This window comes from Chlorocebus sabaeus, chromosome 14, assembly GCF_047675955.1.
Source record: "Chlorocebus sabaeus isolate Y175 chromosome 14, mChlSab1.0.hap1, whole genome shotgun sequence".
Taxonomy (NCBI): Eukaryota; Metazoa; Chordata; class Mammalia; order Primates; family Cercopithecidae; genus Chlorocebus; species Chlorocebus sabaeus.
Genome location: NC_132917.1, coordinates 87,750,856 through 87,774,290, shown reverse-complemented (window position 1 = coordinate 87,774,290; position 23,435 = coordinate 87,750,856).

Sequence of the window (23,435 nt, the reverse complement as noted above, 5' to 3'; positions counted from 1 at the left end):
CTGTTAATTCATCACACAGAGTTACATCTTTCCCTTCAAGAAGCCTTTCCCTAAGGCTGTTCTTGTGGAATTGGGAAAGTGATATTTGGACGCCTATGGAGGGCTATGGTGAAAAAGGAAATATCTTCCATTCAAAACTGGAAAGAAGCTTTCTGAGAAACTGCTCTGTGTTCTGTTAATTCATCTCACAGAGTTACATCTTTTCCTTCAAGAAGCCTTTCGCTAAGGCTGTTCTTGTGGAATTGGCAAAGTTATATTTGGAAGCCCATAGAGGGCTATGGTGAAAAAGGAAATATCTTCCGTTCAAAACTGGAAAGAAGCTCTCTGAGAAACTGCTCTGTGTTCTGTTAATTCATCTCACAGAGTTACATCTTTCCCTTCAAGTAGCCTTTCGCTAAATCTGTTCTTGTGGAATTGGCAAAGGGATATTTGGAAGCCCATAGAGGGCTATGGTGAAAAAGGAAGTATCTTCCGTTCAAAACTGGAAAGAAGCTTTCTGAGAAACTGCTCTGTGTTCTGTTAATTCATCTCACAGAGTTACATCTTTCCCTTCAAGAAGCCTTTCGCTAAGGCTGTTCTTGTGGAATTGGCAAAGGGATATTTGGAAGCCCATAGAGGGCTACGGTGAAAAAGGAAATATCTTCCGTTCAAAACTGGAAAGAAGCTTTCTGAGAAACTGCTTTGTGTTCTGTTAATTCATCTCACACAGTTACATCTTTCCCTTCAAGAAGCCTTTCGCTAAGGCTGTTCTTGTGGAATTGGCAAAGACATATTTGGAAGCCCATGTAGGGCTATGGTGAAAAAGGAAATATCTTCCGTTCAAAACTGGAAAGAAGCTTTCTGAGAAACTGTTCTGTGTTCTGTTAATTCATCTCACAGAGTTACATCTTTCCCTTCAAGAAGCCTTTCGCTAAGGCTGTTCTTGTGGAATTTGCAAAGGGATATTTGGAAGTCCGTAGAGGGCCATGGTGAAGAAAGAAATATCTTCCGTTCAAAACTGGAAAGAAGCTTTCTGAGAAACTGCTCTGTGTTCTGTTAATTCATCTCACAGAGTTACTTCTTTCCCTTCAAGAAGCTTTACGCTAAGGCTGTTCTTGTGGAATTGGAAAAAGGATATTTGGAAGCCCATAGAGGGCTATGGTGAAAAGTTCAAAAATGGAAAGAAGCTTTCTGAGAAACTGCTCTGTGTTCTGTTAATTCATCTCACAGAGTTACATCTTTCCCTTCAAGAAGCCTTTCGCTAAGGCTGTCGCTGTGGAATTGGCAAAGGGATATTTGGAAGCCCTTAGAGGGCTATGGTGAAAAAGGAAATATCTTCCGTTCAAAACTGGAAAGAAGCCTTCTGAGAAACTGCTCTGTGTTCTGTCAATTCATCTCACAGAGTTACATCTTTCCCTTCAAGAAGATTATCGCTACGTCTGTTCTTTTGGAATTTTCAAAGGGGTATTTTGAAGCCCATAGAGGGGTATGGTGAAAAAGGAAATATCTTCCGTTCAAAACTGGAAAGAAGTTTTCGGAGAAACTGCGTTGTGTTCTGTTAATTCATCTCACAGAGTTACATCTATCCCTTCAAGTAGCCTTTCGCTAAGGCTGTTCTTGAGGAATTGGCAAAGGGATATTTGGAAGCCCGTAGAGGGCTATGGTGAAAAAGGAAATATCTTCCGTTCAAAAGTAGAAAGAAGCTTTCTGAGAAACTGCTCTGTGTTCTGTTAATTCATCTCACAGAGTTACATCTTTTCCTTCAAGAAGCCTTTCGCTAAGGCTGTTCTTGTGGAATTGGCAAAGTTATATTTGGAAGCCCATAGAGGGCTATGGTGAAAAAGGAAATATCTTCCGTTCAAAACTGGAAAGAAGCTCTCTGAGAAACTGCTCTGTGTTCTGTTAATTCATCTCGCAGAGTTACATCTTTCCCTTCAAGTAGCCTTTCGCTAAATCTGTTCTTGTGGAATTGGCAAAGGGATATTTGGAAGCCCATAGAGGGCTATGGTGAAAAAGTAAGTATCTTCCGTTCAAAACTGGAAAGAAGCTTTCTCAGAAACTGCTCTGTGTTCTGTTAATTCATCTCACAGAGTTACATCTTTCCCTTCAAGAAGCCTTTCGCTAAGGCTGTTCTTGTGGAATTGGCAAAGAGATATTTGGAAGCCCATAGAGGGCTATGGTGAAAAAGGAAATATCTTCCGTTCAAAATTGGAAAGAAGCTTTCGGAGAAACTGCTCTGTGTTCTGTTAATTCATCTCACAGAGTTACTTCCTCCCCTTCAAGAAGCTTTACGCTAAGGCTGTTCTTGTGGAATTGGAAAAAGGATATTTGGAATCCCATAGAGGGCTATGGTGGAAAAGGAAATATCTTCCTTTCAAAACTGGAAAGAAGCTTTCTGAGAAACTGCTCTGTGTTCTGTTAATTCATCTCACAGAGTTACATCTTTTCCTTCAAGAAGCCTTTCGCTAAGGCTGTTCTTGTGGAATTGGCAAAGAGATATTTGGAAGCCCTTAGAGGGCTATGGTGAAAAAGGAAATATCTTCCGTTCAAAACTGGAAAGAAGCTTTCCTAGAAACTGCTCTGTGTTCTGTTAATTCACCTCAGAGAGTTACATCTTTCCCTTCAAGAAGCCTTTCGATAAGGCTGTTCTTGTGGAATTGGCAAAGGGATATTTGGAAGCCCATAGAGGGCTATGGTGAAAAAGGAAGTATCTTCCGCTCAAAACTGGAAAGAAGCTTTCTGAGAAACTGCTCTGTGTTCTGTTAATTCATCTCACAGAGTTACATCTTTCTCTTCAAGAAGCCTTTCGCTCAGGCTGTTCTTGTGGAATTGGCAAAGAGATATTTGGAAGCCCATAGAGGGCTATGTTGAAAAAGGAAATATCTTCCGTTCAAAACTGGAAAGAAACTTTCTGAGAAACTGCTCTGTGTTCTGTTAATTCACCTCAGAGAGAGTTACATCTTTCCCTTCAAGAAGCCTTTCGCTAAGGCTGTTCTTTTGGAATTGTCAAAGGGATATTTGGAAGCCCATAGAGGGCTATGGTGAAAAAGGAAATTTCTTCCGTTCAAAACTGGAAAGAAGCTTTCTGAGAAACTGCTCTGTGTTCTGTTAATTCATCTCACAGAGTTACATCTTTCCCTTCAAGAAGCCTTTCGCTAAGGCTGTTCTTGTAGAATTGGCAAAGGGATATTTGGAAGCCCATAGAGGGCCATGGTGAAGAAAGAAATATCTTCCGTTCAAAACTGGAAAGAAGCTTTCTGAGAAACTACTCTGTGTTCTGTTAATTCATCTCACAGAGTTACTTCTTTCCCTTCAAGAAGCTTTACGCTAAGGCTGTTCTTGTAGAATTGGAAAAAGGATATTTGGAAGCCCATAGAGGGCTTTGGTGAAAAAGGAAATATCTTCCGTTTAAAACTGGAAAAAAGCTTTCTGAGAAACTGCTCTGTGTTCTGTTAATTCATCTCACAGAGTTACATGTTTCCCTTCAAGAAGCCTTTCGCTAAGGCTGTTCTTTTGGAATTGGCAAAGAGATATTTGGAAGCCCTTAGAGGGCTATGGTGAAAAAGGAAATATCTTCCGTTCAAAACTGGAAAGAAGCTTTCTGAGAAACTGCTCTGTGTTCTGTTAATTCACCTCAGAGAGTTACATCTTTCCCTTCAAGAAGCCTTTCCTTAAGGCTGTTCTTTTGGAATTGTCAAAGATATTTGGAAGAACATAGAGAGCTATGGTGAAAAAGGAAATATCTTCCGTTCAAAACTGGAAAGAAGCTTTCTGAGAAACTGCTCTGTGTTCTGTTAATTCATCTCACAGAGTTACATCTTTCCCTTCAAGAAGCCTTTCGCTAAGTCTGCCGCTGTGGAATTGCCAAACTGATATTTGGAAGCCCTTAGAGGGCTATGGTGAAAAAGGAAATATCTTCCGTTCAAAACTGGAAAGAAGCTATCTGAGAAACTCCTCTGTGTTCTGTTAATTCATCTCACAGAGTTACATCTTTCCCTTCAAGAAGCCTTTCGCTAAGGCTGTTCTTGCAGAATTGGCAAAGGGATATTTGGAAGCCCATAGAGGGCCATGGTGAAGAAAGAAATATCTTCCGTTCAAAACTGGAAAGAAGCTTTCTGACAAACTGCTCTGTGTTCTGTTAATCATCTCCCAGAGTTACTTCTTTCCCTTCAAGGAGCTTTACGCTAAGGCTGTTCTTGTGGAATTGGAAAAGCGATATTTTGAAGCCCATAGAGGGCTATGGTGAAAAAGGAAATATCTTCCGTTCAAAACTGGAAAGAAGCTTTCTGAGAAACTGCTCTGTGTTTTGTTAATTCATCTCACAGAGTTACATCTTTCCCTTCAAGAAGCCTTTCGCTAAGGCTGTTCTTGTGGAATTGGCAAAGAGATATTTGGAAGCCCATAGAGGGCTATGTTGAAAAAGGAAATATCTTCCGTTCAAAACTGGAAATAAGCTTTCTGAGAAACTGCTCTGTGTTCTGTTAATTCATCTCACAGAGTTACATCTTTCCCTTCAAGAAGCCTTTCGCTAAGGCTGTTCTTGTGGAATTGGCAAAGGGATATTTGGAAGCCCATAGTGGGCTAGGGTGAAAAAGGAAATATCTTCCGTTCAAAACTGGAAAGAAGCTTTCTGAGAAACTGCTCTGTGTTCTGTTAATTCATCTCACAGAGTTACATCTTTCCTTTCAAGAAGCCTTTCCCTAAGGCTGTTCTTGTGGAATTGGGAAAGAGATATTTGGAAGCCCATGGAGGGCTATGGTGAAAAAGGAAATATCTTACATTCAAAATGGAAAGAATCTTTCTGAGAAACTACTCTGTGTTCTGTTAATTCATCTCACAGAGTTACATCTTTCCCTTCAAGAAGTTTTACGCTAAGGCTGTTCTTGTGGAATTGGCAAAGGGATATTTGAAGCCCATAGAGGGCTATGGTGAAAAAGGAAATATCTTCCGTTCAAAACTGGAAAGAAGCTTTCTGAGAAACTGCTCTGTGTTCTGTTAATTCATCTCACAGAGTTACATCTTTCCCTTCAAGAAGCCTTTCGCTAAGGCTGTTCTTGGGGAACTGGCAAAGAGATATTTGGAAGACCATAGAGGGCTATGGTGAAAAAGGAAATATCTTCCGTTCAAAACAGGAAAGAAGCTTTCTGAGAAACTGTTCTGTGTTCTGTTAATTCATCTCACAGAGTTACATATTTCCCTTCAAGAAGCCTTTCGCTAAGGCTCTTCTTGTGGAATTGGCAAAGGGATATTTGGAAGCCCATAGAGGGCTATGGTGAAAAAGGAAATATCTTCCGTTCAAAACTGGTAAGAAGCTTTCTGAGAAACTGCTCTGTGTTCTGTTAATTCATCTCACAGAGTTACATCTTTCCCATCAAGAAGCCTTTCGCTAAGGCTGTTCTTGTGGAATTGGCAAAGAGATATTTGGAATCCCATAGAGGGCTATGGTGAGAAAGGAAATATCGTCCGTTCAAAACTGGAAAGAAACTTTCTGAGAAACTGCTTTGTGTTCTGTTAATTCATCTCACAGAGTTACACCTTTCCCTTCAAGAAGCCTTTCGCTAAGGCTGTTCTAGTGGAATTGTCAAAGGGATATTTGGAAGCCCATAGAGGGCTATGGTGAAAAAGGAAATATCTTCCGTTCAAAACTGGAAAGAAGCTTTCTGAGAAACTGGTCTGTGTTCTGTTAATTCATCTCACGGAGTTACATCTTTCCCTTCAAGAAGCCTTTCGCTAAGGCTGTTCTTGTGGAATTGGCAAAGGGATATTTGGAAGCCCATAGAGGGCTATGGTGAAAAAGGAAATATCTTCCGTTCAAAACTGGTAAGAAGCTTTCTGAGAAACTGCTCTGTGTTCTGTTAATTCATCTCACACAGTTACATCTTTCCCTTCAAGAAGCCTTTCGCTAAGGCTATTCTTGTGGAATTGGCAAAGAGATATTTGGATGACCATAGAGGGCTATGGTGAAAAAGGAAATATCTTCCGTTCAAAACTGGAAAGAAGCTTTCGGAGAAACTGCTATGTGTTCTGTTAATTCATCTCACAGAGTTACTTCTTTCCCTTCAAGAAGCTTTACGCTAAGGCTGTTCTTGTGGAATTGGAAAAAGGATATTTGGAAGCCCATAGAGGGCTATGGTGAAAAGTTCAAAACTGGAAAGAAGCTTTCTGAGAAACTGCTCTGTGTTCTGTTAATTCATCTCACAGAGTTACATCTTTCCCTTCAAGAAGCCTTTCGCTAAGGCTGTCGCTGTGGAATTGGCAAAGGGATATTTGGAAGCCCATAGAGGGCTATGGTGAAAAAGGAAATATCTTCCGTTCAAAACAGGAAAGAAGCTTTCTGAGAAACTGCTTTGTGTTCTGTTAATTCATCTCACAGAGCTACATCTTTCCCTTCAAGAAGATTATCGCTAAGTCTGTTCTTTTGGAATTTTCAAAGGGGTATTTTGAAGCCCATAGAGGGCTATGGTGAAAAAGGAAATATCTTCCGTTCAAAACTGGAAAGAAGCTTTCGGAGAAACTGCGTTGTGTTCTGTTAATTCATCTCACAGAGTTACATCTATCCCTTCAAGAAGCCTTTCGCTAAGGCTGTTCTTGAGGAATTGGCAAAGGGATATTTGGAAGCCCGTAGAGGGCTATGGTGAAAAAGAAAATATCTTCCGTTCAAAAGTGGAAAGAAGCTTTCTGAGAAACTGCTCTGTGTTCTGTTAATTCATCTCACAGAGTTACATCTTTTCCTTCAAAAAGCCTTTCGCTAAGGCTGTTCTTGTGGAATTGGCAAAGTTATATTTGGAAGCCCATAGAGGGCTATGGTGAAAAAGGAAATATCTTCCGTTCAAAACTGGAAAGAAGCTCTCTGAGAAACCGCTCTGTGTTCTGTTAATTCATCTCACAGAGTTACATCTTTCCCTTCAAGTAGCCTTTCGCTAAATCTGTTCTTGTGGAATTGGCAAAGGGATATTTGGAAGCCCATAGAGGGCTATGGTGAAAAAGGAAGTATCTTCCGTTCAAAACTGGAAAGAAGCTTTCTGAGAAACTGCTCTGTGTTCTGTTAATTCATCTCACAGAGTTACATCTTTCCCTTCAAGAAGCCTTTCGCTAAGGCTGTTCTTGTGGAATTGGCAAAGAGATATTTGGAAGCCCATAGAGGGCTATGGTGAAAAAGGAAATATCTTCCGTTCAAAATTGGAAAGAAGCTTTCTGAGAAACTGCTCTGTGTTCTGTTAATTCATCTCACAGAGTTACTTCCTCCCCTTCAAGAAGCTTTACGCTAAGGCTGTTCTTGTGGAATTGGAAAAAGTATATTTGGAATCCCATAGAGGGCTATGGTGGAAAAGGAAATATCTTCCGTTCAAAACTGGAAAGAAGCTTTCTGAGAAACTGCTCTGTGTTCTGTTAATTCATCTCACAGAGTTACATCTTTCCCTTCAAGAAGCCTTTCGCTAAGGCTGTTCTTGTGGAATTGGCAAAGAGATATTTGGAAGCCCTTAGAGGGCTATGGTGAAGAAGGAAATATCTTCCGTTCAAAACTGGAAAGAAGCTTTCTGTGAAACTGCTCTGTGTTCTGTTAATTCACCTCAGAGAGTTACATCTTTCCCTTCAAGAAGCCTTTCGATAAGGCTGTGCTTGTGGAATTGGCAAAGGGATATTTGGAAGCCCATAGAGGGCTATGGTGAAAAAGGAAGTATCTTCCGCTCAAAACTGGAAAGAAGCTTTCTGAGAAACTGCTCTGTGTTCTGTTAATTCATCTCACAGAGTTACATCTTTCCCTTCAAGAAGCCTTTCGCTAAGGCTGTTCTTGTGGAATTGGCAAAGAGATATTTGGAAGCCCATAGAGGGCTATGTTGAAAAAGGAAATATCTTCCGTTCAAAACTGGAAAGAAGCTTTCTGAGAAACTGCTCTGTATTCTGTTAATTCACCTCAGAGAGTTACATCTTTCCCTTCAAGAAGCCTTTCGCTAAGGCTGTTCTTTTGGAATTGTCAAAGGGATATTTGGAAGCCCATAGAGGGCTATGGTGAAAAAGGAAATATCTTCCGTTCAAAACTGGAAAGAAGCTTTCTGAGTAACTGCTCTGTGTTCTGTTAATTCATCTCACAGAGTTACATCTTTCCCTTCAAGAAGCCTTTCGCTAAGGCTGTTCTTGTAGAATTGGCAAAGGGATATTTGGAAGCCCATAGAGGGCCATGGTGAAGAAAGAAATATCTTCCGTTCAAAACTGGAAAGAAGCTTTCTGAGAAACTACTCTGTGTTCTGTTAATTCATCTCACAGAGTTACTTCCTTCCCTTCAAGAAGCTTTACGCTAAGGCTGTTCTTGTAGAATTGGAAAAAGGATATTTGGAAGCCCATAGAGGGCTTTGGTGAAAAAGGAAATACCTTCCGTTTAAAACTGGAAAAAAGCTTTCTGAGAAACTGCTCTGTGTTCTGTTAATTCATCTCACAGAGTTACATGTTTCCCTTCAAGAAGCCTTTCGCTAAGGCTGTTCTTTTGGAATTGGCGAAGAGATATTTGGAAGCCCTTAGAGGGCTATGGTGAAAAAGGAAATATCTTCCGTTCAAAACTGAAAAGAAGCTTTCTGAGAAACTGCTCTGTGTTCTGTTAATTCACCTCAGAGAGTTACATCTTTTCCTTCAAGAAGCCTTTCGCTAAGGCTGTTCTTTTGGAATTGTCAAAGATATTTGGAAGCCCATAGAGGGCTATGGTGAAAAAGGAAATATCTTCCGTTCAAAACTGGAAAGAAGCTTTCTGAGAAACTGCTCTGTGTTCTGTTAATTCATCTCACAGAGTTACATCTTTCCCTTCAAGAAGCCTTTCGCTAAGTCTGCCGCTGTGGAATTGCCAAACTGATATTTGGAAGCCCTTAGAGGGCTAGGGTGAAAAAGGAAATATCTTCCGTTCAAAACTGGAAAGAAGCTATCTGAGAAACTCCTCTGTGTTCTGTTAATTCATCTCACAGAGTTACATCTTTCCCTTCAAGAAGCCTTTCGCTAAGGCTGTTCTTGCAGAATTGGCAAAGGGATATTTGGAAGCCCATAGAGGGCTATGTTGAAAAAGGAAATATCTTCCGTTCAAAATTGGAAAGAAGCTTTCTGAGAAACTGCTCTGTGTTCTGTTAATTCATCTCACAGAGTTACTTCCTCCCCTTCAAGAAGCTTTACGCTAAGGCTGTTCTTGTGGAATTGGAAAAAGGATATTTGGAATCCCATAGAGGGCTATGGTGAAAAAGGAAATATCTTCCTTTCAAAACTGGAAAGAAGCTTTCTGAGAAACTGCTCTGTGTTCTGTTAATTCATCTCACAGAGTTACATCTTTTCCTTCAAGAAGCCTTTCGCTAAGGCTGTTATTGTGGAATTGGCAAAGAGATATTTGGAAGCCCTTAGAGGGCTATGGTGAAAAAGGAAATATCTTCCGTTCAAAACTGGAAAGAAGCTTTCTGTGAAACTGCTCTGTGTTCTGTTAATTCACCTCAGAGAGTTACATCTTTCCCTTCAAGAAGCCTTTCGATAAGGCTGTTCTTGTGGAATTGGCAAAGGGATATTTGGAAGCCCATAGAGGGCTATGGTGAAAAAGGAAGTATCTTCCGCTCAAAACTGGAAAGAAGCTTTCTGAGAAACTGCTCTGTGTTCTGTTAATTCATCTCACAGAGTTACATCTTTCTCTTCAAGAAGCCTTTCGCTCAGGCTGTTCTTGTGGAATTGGCAAAGAGATATTTGGAAGCCCATAGAGGGCTATGTTGAAAAAGGAAATATCTTCCGTTCAAAACTGGAAAGAAGCTTTCTGAGAAACTGCTCTGTGTTCTGTTAATTCACCTCAGAGAGTTACATCTTTCCCTTCAAGAAGCCTTTCGCTAAGGCTGTTCTTTTGGAATTGTCAAAGGGATATTTGGAAGCCCATAGAGGGCTATGGTGAAAAAGGAAATTTCTTCCGTTCAAAACTGGAAAGAAGCTTTCTGAGAAACTGCTCTGTGTTCTGTTAATTCATCTCACAGAGTTACATCTTTCCCTTCAAGAAGCCTTTCGCTAAGGCTGTTCTTGTAGAATTGGCAAAGGGATATTTGGAAGCCCATAGAGGGCCATGGTGAAGAAAGAAATATCTTCCGTTCAAAACTGGAAAGAAGCTTTCTGAGAAACTACTCTGTGTTCTGTTAATTCATCTCACAGAGTTACTTCTTTCCCTTCAAGAAGCTTTACGCTAAGGCTGTTCTTGTAGAATTGGAAAAAGGATATTTGGAAGCCCATAGAGGGCTTTGGTGAAAAAGGAAATATCTTCCGTTTAAAACTGGAAAAAAGCTTTCTGAGAAACTGCTCTGTGTTCTGTTAATTCATCTCACAGAGTTACATGTTTCCCTTCAAGAAGCCTTTCGCTAAGGCTGTTCTTTTGGAATTGGCAAAGAGATATTTGGAAGCCCTTAGAGGGCTATGGTGAAAAAGGAAATATCTTCCGTTCAAAACTGGAAAGAAGCTTTCTGAGAAACTGCTCTGTGTTCTGTTAATTCACCTCAGAGAGTTACATCTTTCCCTTCAAGAAGCCTTTCCTTAAGGCTGTTCTTTTGGAATTGTCAAAGATATTTGGAAGAACATAGAGAGCTATGGTGAAAAAGGAAATATCTTCCGTTCAAAACTGGAAAGAAGCTTTCTGAGAAACTGCTCTGTGTTCTGTTAATTCATCTCGCAGAGTTACATCTTTCCCTTCAAGAAGCCTTTCGCTAAGTCTGCCGCTGTGGAATTGCCAAACTGATATTTGGAAGCCCTTAGAGGGCTATGGTGAAAAAGGAAATATCTTCCGTTCAAAACTGGAAAGAAGCTATCTGAGAAACTCCTCTGTGTTCTGTTAATTCATCTCACAGAGTTACATCTTTCCCTTCAAGAAGCCTTTCGCTAAGGCTGTTCTTGCAGAATTGGCAAAGGGATATTTGGAAGCCCATAGAGGGCCATGGTGAAGAAAGAAATATCTTCCGTTCAAAACTGGAAAGAAGCTTTCTGACAAACTGCTCTGTGTTCTGTTAATCATCTCCCAGAGTTACTTCTTTCCCTTCAAGGAGCTTTACGCTAAGGCTGTTCTTGTGGAATTGGAAAAGCGATATTTTGAAGCCCATAGAGGGCTATGGTGAAAAAGGAAATATCTTCCGTTCAAAACTGGAAAGAAGCTTTCTGAGAAACTGCTCTGTGTTTTGTTAATTCATCTCACAGAGTTACATCTTTCCCTTCAAGAAGCCTTTCGCTAAGGCTGTTCTTGTGGAATTGGCAAAGAGATATTTGGAAGCCCATAGAGGGCTATGTTGAAAAAGGAAATATCTTCCGTTCAAAACTGGAAATAAGCTTTCTGAGAAACTGCTCTGTGTTCTGTTAATTCATCTCACAGAGTTACATCTTTCCCTTCAAGAAGCCTTTCGCTAAGGCTGTTCTTGTGGAATTGGCAAAGGGATATTTGGAAGCCCATAGAGGGCTATGGTGAAAAAGGAAATATCTTCCGTTCAAAACTGGAAAGAAGCTTTCTGAGAAACTGCTCTGTGTTCTGTTAATTCATCTCACAGAGTTACATCTTTCCTTTCAAGAAGCCTTTCCCTAAGGCTGTTCTTGTGGAATTGGGAAAGAGATATTTGGAAGCCCATGGAGGGCTATGGTGAAAAAGGAAATATCTTACATTCAAAATGGAAAGAATCTTTCTGAGAAACTACTCTGTGTTCTGTTAATTCATCTCACAGAGTTACATCTTTCCCTTCAAGAAGTTTTACGCTAAGGCTGTTCTTGTGGAATTGGCAAAGGGATATTTGAAGCCCATAGAGGGCTATGGTGAAAAAGGAAATATCTTCCGTTCAAAACTGGAAAGAAGCTTTCTGAGAAACTGCTCTGTGTTCTGTTAATTCATCTCACAGAGTTACATCTTTCCCTTCAAGAAGCCTTTCGCTAAGGCTGTTCTTGGGGAACTGGCAAAGAGATATTTGGAAGACCATAGAGGGCTATGGTGAAAAAGGAAATATCTTCCGTTCAAAACAGGAAAGAAGCTTTCTGAGAAACTGTTCTGTGTTCTGTTAATTCATCTCACAGAGTTACATATTTCCCTTCAAGAAGCCTTTCGCTAAGGCTCTTCTTGTGGAATTGGCAAAGGGATATTTGGAAGCCCATAGAGGGCTATGGTGAAAAAGGAAATATCTTCCGTTCAAAACTGGTAAGAAGCTTTCTGAGAAACTGCTCTGTGTTCTGTTAATTCATCTCACAGAGTTACATCTTTCCCATCAAGAAGCCTTTCGCTAAGGCTGTTCTTGTGGAATTGGCAAAGAGATATTTGGAAGCCCATAGAGGGCTATGGTGAGAAAGGAAATATCGTCCGTTCAAAACTGGAAAGAAACTTTCTGAGAAACTGCTTTGTGTTCTGTTAATTCATCTCACAGAGTTACATCTTTCCCTTCAAGAAGCCTTTCGCTAAGGCTGTTCTAGTGGAATTGTCAAAGGGATATTTGGAAGCCCATAGAGGGCTATGGTGAAAAAGGAAATATCTTCCGTTCAAAACTGGAAAGAAGCTTTCTGAGAAACTGGTCTGTGTTCTGTTAATTCATCTCACGGAGTTACATCTTTCCCTTCAAGAAGCCTTTCGCTAAGGCTGTTCTTGTGGAATTGGCAAAGGGATATTTGGAAGCCCATAGAGGGCTATGGTGAAAAAGGAAATATCTTCCGTTCAAAACTGGTAAGAAGCTTTCTGAGAAACTGCTCTGTGTTCTGTTAATTCATCTCACACAGTTACATCTTTCCCTTCAAGAAGCCTTTCGCTAAGGCTATTCTTGTGGAATTGGCAAAGAGATATTTGGATGACCATAGAGGGCTATGGTGAAAAAGGAAATATCTTCCGTTCAAAACTGGAAAGAAGCTTTCGGAGAAACTGCTATGTGTTCTGTTAATTCATCTCACAGAGTTACTTCTTTCCCTTCAAGAAGCTTTACGCTAAGGCTGTTCTTGTGGAATTGGAAAAAGGATATTTGGAAGCCCATAGAGGGCTATGGTGAAAAGTTCAAAACTGGAAAGAAGCTTTCTGAGAAACTGCTCTGTGTCCTGTTAATTCATCTCACAGAGTTACATCTTTCCCTTCAAGAAGCCTTTCGCTAAGGCTGTCGCAGTGGAATTGGCAAAGGGATATTTGGAAGCCCATAGAGGGCTATGGTGAAAAAGGAAATATCTTCCGTTCAAAACAGGAAAGAAGCTTTCTGAGAAACTGCTTTGTGTTCTGTTAATTCATCTCACAGAGCTACATCTTTCCCTTCAAGAAGATTATCGCTAAGTCTGTTCTTTTGGAATTTTCAAAGGGGTATTTTGAAGCCCATAGAGGGCTATGGTGAAAAAGGAGATATCTTCCGTTCAAAACTGGAAAGAAGCTTTCGGAGAAACTGCGTTGTGTTCTGTTAATTCATCTCACAGAGTTACATCTATCCCTTCAAGAAGCCTTTCGCTAAGGCTGTTCTTGAGGAATTGGCAAAGGGATATTTGGAAGCCCGTAGAGGGCTATGGTGAAAAAGAAAATATCTTCCGTTCAAAAGTGGAAAGAAGCTTTCTGAGAAACTGCTCTGTGTTCTGTTAATTCATCTCACAGAGTTACATCTTTTCCTTCAAAAAGCCTTTCGCTAAGGCTGTTCTTGTGGAATTGGCAAAGTTATATTTGGAAGCCCATAGAGGGCTATGGTGAAAAAGGAAATATCTTCCGTTCAAAACTGGAAAGAAGCTCTCTGAGAAACCGCTCTGTGTTCTGTTAATTCATCTCACAGAGTTACATCTTTCCCTTCAAGTAGCCTTTCGCTAAATCTGTTCTTGTGGAATTGGCAAAGGGATATTTGGAAGCCCATAGAGGGCTATGGTGAAAAAGGAAGTATCTTCCGTTCAAAACTGGAAAGAAGCTTTCTGAGAAACTGCTCTGTGTTCTGTTAATTCATCTCACAGAGTTACATCTTTCCCTTCAAGAAGCCTTTCGCTAAGGCTGTTCTTGTGGAATTGGCAAAGAGATATTTGGAAGCCCATAGAGGGCTATGGTGAAAAAGGAAATATCTTCCGTTCAAAATTGGAAAGAAGCTTTCTGAGAAACTGCTCTGTGTTCTGTTAATTCATCTCACAGAGTTACTTCCTCCCCTTCAAGAAGCTTTACGCTAAGGCTGTTCTTGTGGAATTGGAAAAAGTATATTTGGAATCCCATAGAGGGCTATGGTGGAAAAGGAAATATCTTCCGTTCAAAACTGGAAAGAAGCTTTCTGAGAAACTGCTCTGTGTTCTGTTAATTCATCTCACAGAGTTACATCTTTCCCTTCAAGAAGCCTTTCGCTAAGGCTGTTCTTGTGGAATTGGCAAAGAGATATTTGGAAGCCCTTAGAGGGCTATGGTGAAGAAGGAAATATCTTCCGTTCAAAACTGGAAAGAAGCTTTCTGTGAAACTGCTCTGTGTTCTGTTAATTCACCTCAGAGAGTTACATCTTTCCCTTCAAGAAGCCTTTCGATAAGGCTGTGCTTGTGGAATTGGCAAAGGGATATTTGGAAGCCCATAGAGGGCTATGGTGAAAAAGGAAGTATCTTCCGCTCAAAACTGGAAAGAAGCTTTCTGAGAAACTGCTCTGTGTTCTGTTAATTCATCTCACAGAGTTACATCTTTCCCTTCAAGAAGCCTTTCGCTAAGGCTGTTCTTGTGGAATTGGCAAAGAGATATTTGGAAGCCCATAGAGGGCTATGTTGAAAAAGGAAATATCTTCCGTTCAAAACTGGAAAGAAGCTTTCTGAGAAACTGCTCTGTATTCTGTTAATTCACCTCAGAGAGTTACATCTTTCCCTTCAAGAAGCCTTTCGCTAAGGCTGTTCTTTTGGAATTGTCAAAGGGATATTTGGAAGCCCATAGAGGGCTATGGTGAAAAAGGAAATATCTTCCGTTCAAAACTGGAAAGAAGCTTTCTGAGTAACTGCTCTGTGTTCTGTTAATTCATCTCACAGAGTTACATCTTTCCCTTCAAGAAGCCTTTCGCTAAGGCTGTTCTTGTAGAATTGGCAAAGGGATATTTGGAAGCCCATAGAGGGCCATGGTGAAGAAAGAAATATCTTCCGTTCAAAACTGGAAAGAAGCTTTCTGAGAAACTACTCTGTGTTCTGTTAATTCATCTCACAGAGTTACTTCCTTCCCTTCAAGAAGCTTTACGCTAAGGCTGTTCTTGTAGAATTGGAAAAAGGATATTTGGAAGCCCATAGAGGGCTTTGGTGAAAAAGGAAATATCTTCCGTTTAAAACTGGAAAAAAGCTTTCTGAGAAACTGCTCTGTGTTCTGTTAATTCATCTCACAGAGTTACATGTTTCCCTTCAAGAAGCCTTTCGCTAAGGCTGTTCTTTTGGAATTGGCGAAGAGATATTTGGAAGCCCTTAGAGGGCTATGGTGAAAAAGGAAATATCTTCCGTTCAAAACTGAAAAGAAGCTTTCTGAGAAACTGCTCTGTGTTCTGTTAATTCACCTCAGAGAGTTACAACTTTTCCTTCAAGAAGCCTTTCGCTAAGGCTGTTCTTTTGGAATTGTCAAAGATATTTGGAAGCCCATAGAGGGCTATGGTGAAAAAGGAAATATCTTCCGTTCAAAACTGGAAAGAAGCTTTCTGAGAAACTGCTCTGTGTTCTGTTAATTCATCTCACAGAGTTACATCTTTCCCTTCAAGAAGCCTTTCGCTAAGTCTGCCGCTGTGGAATTGCCAAACTGATATTTGGAAGCCCTTAGAGGGCTAGGGTGAAAAAGGAAATATCTTCCGTTCAAAACTGGAAAGAAGCTATCTGAGAAACTCCTCTGTGTTCTGTTAATTCATCTCACAGAGTTACATCTTTCCCTTCAAGAAGCCTTTCGCTAAGGCTGTTCTTGCAGAATTGGCAAAGGGATATTTGGAAGCCCATAGAGGGCTATGTTGAAAAAGGAAATATCTTCCGTTCAAAATTGGAAAGAAGCTTTCTGAGAAACTGCTCTGTGTTCTGTTAATTCATCTCACAGAGTTACTTCCTCCCCTTCAAGAAGCTTTACGCTAAGGCTGTTCTTGTGGAATTGGAAAAAGGATATTTGGAATCCCATAGAGGGCTATGGTGGAAAAGGAAATATCTTCCGTTCAAAACTGGAAAGAAGCTTTCTGAGAAACTGCTCTGTGTTCTGTTAATTCATCTCACAGAGTTACATCTTTTCCTTCAAGAAGCCTTTCGCTAAGGCTGTTCTTGTGTAATTGGCAAAGAGATATTTGGAAGCCCTTAGAGGGCTATGGTGAAAAAGTAAATATCTTCCGTTCAAAACTGGAAAGAAGCTTTCTGTGAAACTGCTCTGTGTTCTGTTAATTCATCTCACAGAGTTACATCTTTCCCTTCAAGAAGCCTTTCGCTAAGGCTGTTCTTGTGGAATTGGCAAAGAGATATTTGGAAGCCCATAGAGGGCTATGGTGAAAAAGGAAATATCTTCTGTTCAAAACTGGAAATAAGCTTTCTGAGAAACTGCTCTGTGTTCTGTTAATTCATCTCACAGAGTTACATCTTTCCCTTCAAGAAGCCTTTCGCTAAGGCTGTTCTTGTGGAATTGGCAAAGGGATATTTGGAAGCCCATAGAGGGCTAGGGTGAAAAAGGAAATATCTTCCGTTCAAAACTGGAAATAAGCTTTCTGAGAAACTGCTCTGTGTTCTGTTAATTCATCTCACAGAGTTACATATTTCCCTTCAAGAAGCCTTTCCCTAAGGCTGTTCTTGTGGAATTGGGAAAGAGATATTTGGAAGCCCATGGAGGGCTATGGTGAAAAAGGAAATATCTTCCATTCAAAACTGGAAAGAAGCTTTCTGAGAAACTGCTCTGTGTTCTGTTAATTCATCTCACAGAGTTACATCGTTCCCTTCAAGAAGCTTTACGCTAAGGCTGTTCTTGTGGAATTGGCAAGGGGATATTTGAAGCCCATAGAGGGCTATGGTGAAAAAGGAAATATCTTCCGTTGAAAACTGGAAAGAAGCTTTCTGAGAAACTGCTCTGTGTTCTGTTAATTCATCTCACAGAGTTACATCTTTCCCTTCAAGAAGCCTTTCGCTAAGGCTGTCGCTGTGGAATTGGCAAAGGGATATTTGGAAGCCCATAGAGGGCTATGGTGAAAAAGGAAATATCTTCCGTTCAAAACTGGAAAGAAGCTTTCTGAGAAACTGCTTTGTGTTCTGTTAATTCATCTCACAGAGCTACATCTTTCCTTTCAAGAAGCCTTTCGCTAAGGCTGTTCTTGAGGAATTGGCAAAGTGATATTTGGAAGCCCTTAGAGGGCTATGGTGAAAAAGGAAATATCTTCCATTCAAAACTGGAAAGAAGCTTTCTGAGAAACTGCTCTGTGTTCTGTTAATTCATCTCACAGAGTTACATCTTTCCCTTCAAGAAGCCTTTCCCTAAGGCTGTTCTTGTGGAATTGGGAAAGAGATATTTGGAAGCCCATGGAGGGCTATGGTGAAAAAGGAAATATCTTACATTCAAAACTGGAAAGAAGCTTTCTGAGAAACTGCTCTGTGTTCTGTTAATTCATCTCACAGAGTTACATCTTTCCCTTCAAGAAGTTTTACGCTAAGGCTGTTCTTGTGGAATTGGCAAAGGGATATTTGAAGCCCATAGAGGGCTATGGTGAAAAAGGAAATATCTTCCGTTCAAAACTGGAAAGAAGCTTTCTGAGAAACTGCTCTGTGTTCTGTTAATTCATCTCACAGAGTTACATCTTTCCCTTCAAGAAGCCTTTCGCTAAGGCTGTTCTTGTGGAACTGGCAAAGAGATATTTGGAAGACCATAGAGGGCTATGGTGAAAAAGGAAATATCTTCCGTTCAAAACTGGAAAGAAGCTTTCTGAGAAACTGTTCTGTGTTCTGTTAATTCATCTCACAGAGTTACATCTTTCCCTTCAAGAAGCCTTTCGCTAAGGCTCTTCTTGTGGAATTGGCAAAGGGATATTTGGAAGCCCATAGAGGGCTATGGTGAAAAAGGAAATATCTTCCGTTCAAAACTGGTAAGAAGCTTTCTGAGAAACTGCTCTGTTTTCTGTTAATTCATCTCACAGAGTTACATCTTTCCCATCAAGAAGCCTTTCGCTAAGGCTGTTCTTGTGGAATTGTCAAAGAGATATTTGGAAGCCCATAGAGGGCTATGGTGAGAAAGGAAATATCGTCCGTTCAAAACTGGAAAGAAACTTTCTGAGAAACTGCTTTGTGTTCTGTTAATTCATCTCACAGAGTTACATCTTTCCCTTCAAGAAGCCTTTCGCTAAGGCTGTTCTTGTGGAATTGTCAAAGGGATATTTGGAAGCCCATAGAGGGCTATGGTGAAAAAGGAAATATCTTCCGTTCAAAACTGGACAGAAGCTTTCTGAGAAACTGTTCTGTGTTCTGTTAATTCATCTCACAGAGTTACATCTTTCCCTTCAAGAAGCCTTTCGCTAAGGCTCTTCTTGTGGAATTGTCAAAGGGATATTTGGAAGCCCATAGAGGGCTATGGTGAAAAAGGAAATATCTTCCGTTCAAAACTGGTAAGAAGCTTTCTGAGAAACTGCTCTGTGTTCTGTTAATTCATCTCAGAGAGTTACACCTTTCCCTTTAAGAAGCCTTTCGCTAAGGCTGTTCTTTTGGAATTGTCAAAGAGATATTTGGAAGCCCATAGAGGGCTAGGGTGAAAAAGGAAATATCTTCCGTTCAAAACTGGAAAGAAGCTTTCTGAGAAACTGCTCTGTGTTCTGTTAATTCATCTCACAGAGTTACATCTTTCCCTTCAAGAAGCCTTTCGCTAAGGCTGTTCTTGTGGAATTGGCAAAGAGATATTTGGAAGCCCATAGAGGGCTATGGTGAAAAAGGAAATATCTTCCGTTCAAAACTGGAAATAACCTTTCTGAGAAACTGCTCTGTGTTCTGTTAATTCATCTCACAGAGTTACATCTTTCCCTTCAAGAAGCCTTTCCCTAAGGCTGTTCTTGTGGAATTGGGAAAGAGATATTTGGAAGCCCATGGAGGGCTATGGTGAAAAAGGAAATATCTTCCATTCAAAACTGGAAAGAAGCTTTCTGAGAAACTGCTCTGTGTTCTGTTAATTCATCTCACAGAGTTACATCGTTCCCTTCAAGAAGCTTTACGCTAAGGCTGTTCTTGTGGAATTGGCAAAGGGATATTTGAAGCCCATAGAGGGCTATGGTGAAAAAGGAAATATCTTCCGTTCAAAACTGGAAAGAAGCTTTCTGAGAAACTGCTCTGTGTTCTGTTAATTCATCTCACAGAGTTACATCTTTCCCTTCAAGAAGCCTTTCGCTAAGGCTGTTCTTGTGGAACTGGCAAAGAGATATTTGGAAGCCCATAGAGGGCTAGGGTGAAAAAGGAAATATCTTCCGTTCAAAACTGGAAAGAAGCTTTCTGAGAAACTGTTCTGTGTTCTGGTAATTCATCTCACAGAGTTACATCTTTCCCTTCAAGAAGCCTTTCGCTAAGGCTCTTCTTGTGGAATTGGCAAAGGGATATTTGGAAGCCCATAGAGGGCTATGGTGAAAAAGGAAATATCTTCCGTTCAAAACTGGAAAGAAGCTTTCTGAGAAATTGCTCTGTGTTCCGTTAATTCATCTCACAGAGTTACATCTTTCCCTTCAGGAAGCCTTTCGCTAAGGCTGTCGCTGTGGATTTGGAAACTGATATCTGGAAGCCCATAGAGGTCTACGGTGAAAAAGGAAATATCTTCCGTTCAAAACTGGAAAGAAGCTATCTGAGAAACTGCTCTGTGTTCTGTTAATTCATCTCACAGAGTTACATCTTTCCCTTCAAGAAGCCTTTCGGTAAGGCTGTTCTTGTGGAATTGGCAAAGGGATATTTGGAAGCCCATAGAGGGCTACGGTGAAAAAGGAAATATCTTCCGTTCAAAACTGGAAAGAAGCTTTCTGAGAAACTGCTTTGTGTTCTGTTAATTCATCTCACAGAGTTACTTCTTTCCCTTCAAGAAGCTTTACGCTAAGGCTGTTCTTGTGGAATTGGAAAAAGGATATTTGGAAGCCCATAGAGGGCTATGGTGAAAAGTTCAAAACTGGAAAGAAGCTTTCTGAGAAACTGCTCTGTGTTCTGTTAATTCATCTCACAGAGTTACATCTTTCCCTTCAAGAAGCCTTTCGCTAAGGCTGTCGCTGTGGAATTGGCAAAGGGATATTTGGAAGCCCATAGAGGGCTATGGTGAAAAAGGAAATATGTTCCGTTCAAAACTGGAAAGAAGCTTTCTGAGAAACTGCTCTGTGTTCTGTTAATTCATCTCACAGAGCTACATCTTTCCTTTCAAGAAGCCTTTCGCTAAGGCTGTTCTTGTGGAATTGGCAAAGTGATATTTGGAAGCCCTTAGAGGGCTATGGTGAAAAAGGAAATATCTTCCATTCAAAACTGGAAAGAAGCTTTCTGAGAAACTGCTCTGTGTTCTGTTAATTCATCTCACAGAGTTACATCTTTCCCTTCAAGAAGCCTTTCGCTAAGGCTGTTCTTGTGGAATTGGCAAAGGGATATTTGGAAGCCCATAGAGGGCTAGGGTGAAAAAGGAAATATCTTCCGTTCAAAACTGGAAAGAAGCTTTCTGAGAAACTGCTCTGTGTTCTGTTAATTCATCTCACAGAGTTACATCTTTCCCTTCAAGAAGCCTTTCGCTAAGGCTGTTCTTGTGGAATTGGCAAAGAGATATTTGGAAGCCCTTAGAGGGCTATGGTGAAGAAGGAAATATCTTCCGTTCAAAACTGGAAAGAAGCTTTCTGTGAAACTGCTCTGTGTTCTGTTAATTCACCTCAGAGAGTTACATCTTTCCCTTCAAGAAGCCTTTCGATAAGGCTGTGCTTGTGGAATTGGCAAAGGGATATTTGGAAGCCCATAGAGGGCTATGGTGAAAAAGGAAGTATCTTCCGCTCAAAACTGGAAAGAAGCTTTCTGAGAAACTGCTCTGTGTTCTGTTAATTCATCTCACAGAGTTACATCTTTCCCTTCAAGAAGCCTTTCGCTAAGGCTGTTCTTGTGGAATTGGCAAAGAGATATTTGGAAGCCCATAGAGGGCTATGTTGAAAAAGGAAATATCTTCCGTTCAAAACTGGAAAGAAGCTTTCTGAGAAACTGCTCTGTATTCTGTTAATTCACCTCAGAGAGTTACATCTTTCCCTTCAAGAAGCCTTTCGCTAAGGCTGTTCTTTTGGAATTGTCAAAGGGATATTTGGAAGCCCATAGAGGGCTATGGTGAAAAAGGAAATATCTTCCGTTCAAAACTGGAAAGAAGCTTTCTGAGTAACTGCTCTGTGTTCTGTTAATTCATCTCACAGAGTTACATCTTTCCCTTCAAGAAGCCTTTCGCTAAGGCTGTTCTTGTAGAATTGGCAAAGGGATATTTGGAAGCCCATAGAGGGCCATGGTGAAGAAAGAAATATCTTCCGTTCAAAACTGGAAAGAAGCTTTCTGAGAAACTACTCTGTGTTCTGCTAATTCATCTCACAGAGTTACTTCTTTCCCTTCAAGAAGCTTTACGCTAAGGCTGTTCTTGTAGAATTGGAAAAAGGATATTTGGAAGCCCATAGAGGGCTTTGGTGAAAAAGGAAATATCTTCCGTTTAAAACTGGAAAAAAGCTTTCTGAGAAACTGCTCTGTGTTCTGTTAATTCATCTCACAGAGTTACATGTTTCCCTTCAAGAAGCCTTTCGCTAAGGCTGTTCTTTTGGAATTGGCGAAGAGATATTTGGAAGCCCTTAGAGGGCTATGGTGAAAAAGGAAATATCTTCCGTTCAAAACTGAAAAGAAGCTTTCTGAGAAACTGCTCTGTGTTCTGTTAATTCACCTCAGAGAGTTACATCTTTTCCTTCAAGAAGCCTTTCGCTAAGGCTGTTCTTTTGGAATTGTCAAAGATATTTGGAAGCCCATAGAGGGCTATGGTGAAAAAGGAAATATCTTCCGTTCAAAACTGGAAAGAAGCTTTCTGAGAAACTGCTCTGTGTTCTGTTAATTCATCTCACAGAGTTACATCTTTCCCTTCAAGAAGCCTTTCGCTAAGTCTGCCGCTGTGGAATTGCCAAACTGATATTTGGAAGCCCTTAGAGGGCTAGGGTGAAAAAGGAAATATCTTCCGTTCAAAACTGGAAAGAAGCTATCTGAGAAACTCCTCTGTGTTCTGTTAATTCATCTCACAGAGTTACATCTTTCCCTTCAAGAAGCCTTTCGCTAAGGCTGTTCTTGCAGAATTGGCAAAGGGATATTTGGAAGCCCATAGATGGCTAGGGTGAAAAAGGAAATATCTTCCGTTCAAAACTGGAAAGAAGCTTTCTGAGAAACTGCTCTGTGTTCTGTTAATTCATCTCAGAGAGTTACATCTTTCCCTTTAAGAAGCCTTTCGCTAAGGCTGTTCTTTTGGAATTGTCAAAGAGATATTTGGAAGCCCATAGAGGGCTAGGGTGAAAAAGGAAATATCTTCCGTTCAAAACTGGAAAGAAGCTTTCTGAGAAACTGCTCTGTGTTCTGTTAATTCATCTCACAGAGTTACATCTTTCCCTTCAAGAAGCCTTTCGCTAAGGCTGTTCTTGTGGAATTGGCAAAGAGATATTTGGAAGCCCATAGAGGGCTATGGTGAAAAAGGAAATATCTTCTGTTCAAAACTGGAAATAAGCTTTCTGAGAAACTGCTCTGTGTTCTGTTAATTCATCTCACAGAGTTACATCTTTCCCTTCAAGAAGCCTTTCGCTAAGGCTGTTCTTGTGGAATTGGCAAAGGGATATTTGGAAGCCCATAGAGGGCTAGGGTGAAAAAGGAAATATCTTCCGTTCAAAACTGGAAATAAGCTTTCTGAGAAACTGCTCTGTGTTCTGTTAATTCATCTCACAGAGTTACATATTTCCCTTCAAGAAGCCTTTCCCTAAGGCTGTTCTTGTGGAATTGGGAAAGAGATATTTGGAAGCCCATGGAGGGCTATGGTGAAAAAGGAAATATCTTCCATTCAAAACTGGAAAGAAGCTTTCTGAGAAACTGCTCTGTGTTCTGTTAATTCATCTCACAGAGTTACATCGTTCCCTTCAAGAAGCTTTACGCTAAGGCTGTTCTTGTGGAATTGGCAAGGGGATATTTGAAGCCCATAGAGGGCTATGGTGAAAAAGGAAATATCTTCCGTTCAAAACTGGAAAGAAGCTTTCTGAGAAACTGCTCTGTGTTCTGTTAATTCATCTCACAGAGTTACATCTTTCCCTTCAAGAAGCCTTTCGCTAAGGCTGTCGCTGTGGAATTGGCAAAGGGATATTTGGAAGCCCATAGAGGGCTATGGTGAAAAAGGAAATATCTTCCGTTCAAAACTGGAAAGAAGCTTTCTGAGAAACTGCTTTGTGTTCTGTTAATTCATCTCACAGAGCTACATCTTTCCTTTCAAGAAGCCTTTCGCTAAGGCTGTTCTTGAGGAATTGGCAAAGTGATATTTGGAAGCCCTTAGAGGGCTATGGTGAAAAAGG